The sequence below is a fragment of the Arachis hypogaea genome, chromosome 20, assembly GCF_003086295.3.
Source record: "Arachis hypogaea cultivar Tifrunner chromosome 20, arahy.Tifrunner.gnm2.J5K5, whole genome shotgun sequence".
Lineage (NCBI taxonomy): Eukaryota > Viridiplantae > Streptophyta > Magnoliopsida > Fabales > Fabaceae > Arachis > Arachis hypogaea.
The window spans coordinates 132274752-132279323 of NC_092055.1; the positions used below are offsets into that span (position 1 = coordinate 132274752).

The 4572-nt window shown below is 36.9% G+C and overlaps 1 long non-coding RNA gene across 2 annotated transcripts; it reads left to right on the plus strand.

The window, feature by feature from the left end:
* Window positions 1–335: 335 nt before the first annotated feature.
* LOC140182616 (uncharacterized) lies at window positions 336–3755 on the plus strand. 2 transcript variants are annotated; one of them, XR_011878565.1, is made up of 4 exons: window positions 336–1310; window positions 1425–1538; window positions 2875–2905; window positions 2986–3755. It is a non-coding gene; the product is annotated as an uncharacterized lncRNA (long non-coding RNA). The 2 variants fall into 2 exon arrangements; XR_011878564.1 differs by lacking the exons at window positions 336–1310; window positions 1425–1538 and having other exon boundaries at window positions 1996–2905.
* Window positions 3756–4572: the final 817 nt, after the last annotated feature.

Below are 4572 nucleotides of genomic sequence, written 5' to 3' on the forward strand. Positions count from 1 at the left end.
ATTTAATTTTATAATTATCAAATTATTTTCTATATTTAAATTATAAAACTTAACAAATGTAAAATAATAAGAATTTTATATGATTTGATTTAAATGAGTGAGATTTCAGAATTTAATACTAATATTTTTATAAATAAAAAAATTAATTATATTACCTTATAATTTTAATTAAAGTATTTGATTTCAAATTAATTAATATTTTGACACAATAAATAATATTTTAGAATAATTTTAGAGATTTAATTAGATTTCATATTAACCCAAAATTCCAAATTTCATACATAAAAGTATAAAACTCTAATTTTCAAATCAAAACCCTATATCCCCCCAAAACAACCCTGACCCTGATATTCACTAGCCACCGCCACACCCGCTCCCCTGATACACACCACAACACTCACTCACCTCTCACTATCAGCCGCACACACCCTCATCTCCCTTACCCTCTCCAACGGCACCCACACACCACCTTTCACACACAGATTTGAAGAAAGGAAGAAAAGGGAAATGGAGATCGGGGAGTGAGAGAAACAGGGAGAAGAAAGAGGAGAGAAAGGAGAGGGGGAAGAGCACGCCGGCAGAGCCACTATCGTTCACCGCCGCAGAGCCCATCGTCGTCGTCGTCATTTCCCGCGCCATCGTCGCACACCAGAAGAGGAGAGAGAGATCGGGCAGATGAGAGGAAAGGTCGCGTCGAGCTGGAGGAGCTGCGCCCAGTTTCCGTCGTCGCCATCAATGGAGGTTCATCGGGAAGAGGAGCTCGACGCGAGGGAGGAAAGACGCGACTGTGCCGCCGCTCTTCCGTCAAGACTCGAGAGAAGGACGCGTGCGAGAGGGAGGTCGAAGCTGTCGCATGCGGAGGAGAGGAACGGCATCGCGGTTGGAGTTGGAACCTTCTGCCGCCGTTGGGTCACCCACTGCCATCGCTGTTCTGAAGCCCGTCAAGCCACCACCAGGATCCGACGCGAGGAGAGGAAAACAGAAACGTAGACGGAAGAGAGGAAAGGGAGTCACTGCTGCTGCTGAACCGACAGAGCCACTCCGGAGCTGCTGCTGAACCGACAGAGCCACTCCAGAGCTGCTGCTGCCGCTGTCGGAGTTCCTAGTCGCCGCCACCACCGTTGGTAGAGAGTATTCTTGCTTTCGGTTTCCGTTCTTTCAATTTCTAGGTATTGTTATCACTGCGATGCTATCACTGCGATGTTATTGCTGCTGCCGCTGAGGTTTTTCGCCATCACCAGAGCTGTTGCCATCACTAGAGCTGTTGCCGGGACAGTTTGGAGTTGCTGCTGCTTCGTTCTGCTATTACCGTAAGTATCTCGGTTTTGGAACTCTTGCCGTTAGTATTCTGTTATGTGTTATTTAGGATTTTTGCGACATTTATGATTTAGGATTGAATTATCGAGGTTGTATGTTGCGATTAGAGTTGTTGTGATTGCTGCGAAAGTGGTTTGGAGCTGAGGTTGCAATTGCTGCAATGCCGCCGTTGCGGGCCGAAAGAAAATAGAGTTTTGCCGCGTAGTTGAGTCGCGATCGAGGTAGGGGCTTTTTATACAAACTAATTTATTTTAAATTGAAAATGTTATAAATAGATATGACTTGCTAAATGTATTTCTGGTGATTATGTAAGTCTTATGCATTATCTGATTTGTCTTGGATGAATTTGGTTGTCTGTTGAATTGAAATAATGTCTCACTTTGTTAAATGGAGATTTCTAATTGTTTTTATTTGAAATGATCTTTAATATTTGAAAGTTTGAATTTGGTCTTACTGAAAACTGATTTGGTCTTGAACCCATTAGAAAGGGGTTGCGGAAAGGTTTAGTTGGGAAGGTCCAAGTTTTAGGGGAGATGCTGCTGAATTTTTATGAAAATTAAGATCCTGTTTTAAAATATGATTTAGAAAAAGAATGAATTTGAGAGGTTCCATTGCTTGGTTCTTGATTTATTAAGAAATAGATATTTCGAATTTAATCTATAGTCTTAGCTCGATCAACAAAAAAATAACGAATTAAGATTTTTCATGTTTATTAGAATTTTTTTATCTATCTAAAATGTTGAACTTATGTGAATTTGAGGGTTGATATGCCTTAGTTTTTGTTGAAAATAGTGAGTATTTAAATCGGTCTAGATTTTTTTGGAGATTTATTAGTTTTAGAATCAAAAGTTTTGTTTATTGTGTTTTTGAGTTAAGGGTTTGCTAGTGGTAGAAGACTTGATATGAGGATTTGGACACCGTAATGACTATTCGTTCTTTGTTCTGATCAGAACATTGATTTTTTTAGGGATTCTGCTAGTGCTACTAATTGAAATTTGAATCATTGAATGATTAGCTATTTTTTGGATTGAATGATTACTAATTAGTTGATTCATTTTAGTCCTATTTTTGTTCTTTGTATTGTTCTGTGTTCTTTCTTTGAATGATTAGCTCTGCTCACTGCAGTTGTGTTGTGCCGTGCTGAAAAAAATTGAGACTGAAATTGTCCTCAAAGCTTGAAATTTTGATAATCCTTGTTAATCTTTGGAAAAGTTTGTTGTTGCTGCTGCGTAATTTTTTATTGTATTTTAATTGTTCGTGTTGTGGCTCTGCTTTGTTTTATTATGTTATCCTAGTAAATGTTTGCACGAAAGGTGCAACAAAGAACAGAAAGCTTCACATATTTTGCATTTGCTTGCAGTATAATTTCAAGGATAGCTCTGTGAAATTGGTGTATGTACCCCAGCCACATCCTCGGGCAATTGCTTCTCTGTCTTGGAAAACAATTGTCATAGTGGCATGTGGGACAAATCACACATGTCCTTGTTTTTTCCATTCTTGATCTCAATTATTTAATCTTTTCGTTCATCTACTCATTATTTCTTTTTGAATGTTTAGTGGCGGTGGATAAGAATGGCTTTGTCTACTTGTGAGTAATTCTTTACTTTCTTAGTTCAGTATCTTAGCTCTGTAAAATAAGTTATAACTTAAGATTATCCATTTGTGCAGCTGGGGATTTGGTGGTTATGAAAGGTTTGTGCATAATTTTTAGATTGGTTGTTAATGTTCTGTAAAATACAAAGAAATCACAACAATCAGATGATTCAATTCAAATTGGTTTTATTTATTTATTTTGCTGGTTCTGTGAATTCTGCGTGTACTGCAGGTATGCTTGACACAAATTCAATTCCCTTCCTAGTCTTATATATATATATACTGAAAGATATGTCTAAAGTCTAAACAAATTTATTGCATAAAGAACTTGATCTTTGCATAAAAATACTTGAGATTTCTGTATTTTAGAGACTGAGTAGTGAGAGCGTGAAAGGAAAAAAGGGGATTTTGACCAGTATGAACGCTTGGATGGGGATAGAAATATAACCAGCAATCTTGACCAGTTAAAGTGATTGTCATATTACTAATAGTAAATTATACTTTTTTTTTTCATAAATACTATTATCACTTCTCATTAGTAACACTTATCATGTTTCATGGCAATATACTAGGACAGCAGAGAGGGAAGCAAGCTTGATTCTACCAATGCCCATAATTCAGAAGACAATTGATTATCTACTTTTTCTGCTACATCAGCCCTATGTTGAGAGGTTTCTTGTGGAATAGGATTAGAGCAATTAGAATGGACTTGAGAATGCAGCACATTTTTTATCAAGGGGCTATTCTATGCTTGAACAGATGGTACTTTTTTATTTTTAACAAAAGTATAATAAAACCTGATTTTTCTCTTATTGAAGTGGAAATAATATCTATTTTTTCTGCAAGTTTTTTATATGCTATATTGATTAAGGCTCAATACAAATATATATTGTGGCTACTTACAGATACAGTAGTTTCATATTTATTTGTTGGTAAAATAATTTTCTAAAGGTTCTGATGCCTTTTATCAAGAACCTGCATTTGCTTGATGATGTTTGTAAGAACAATATCTAGTGATGGTTAAAAGTTTAAAACTCATGAATGTAACACCCTAATATTCAAATCCTTATGCTCGAGTCATAAGTCAATGATATTACGGTGGTACGACTCTCAGGTGGATTTTTAATATATAAATATAGGTAATTTCGAAAAGAGTATTAATCGAGAAGCCTGAAAAGAGTAGAAATAAAATCGCGAAGACGTATCACTCACGTTTTGACAACAAAAGATAAACCGTGAAGCCGAAAACGATATACGGACAAGGCGTAGAGGAGATTAAGAGATAGATAACAGATAGATATATATAACATAATTAAATAGCCACTAGTCGCGACCCGCGAAGTTTAGGCCGGCTAGGGTACAATATGAAAGTAGATGACAACAGTATATCCTAATCTCTCCCAAGGGAAACATAAGAGCCTCTATAGGCAAGTTCCAAAAGAGTTCAATACATAATATAATCTTTTCAAAACATAGGTGGAGAGATTCTAATCAAACACAAAGTAGAGGAAATAAAGATCTTCGCCGTCTCTTAGACGACCCACAACTCACTTCTAAGCACCTGGACCTGTATCTGAAAAACAAGAGATATATACGGAATGAGAACCCCGGGCCCATGGGTTCCCAGTACGGTAAAAGTGCCAAATAAATACAATGCACTGC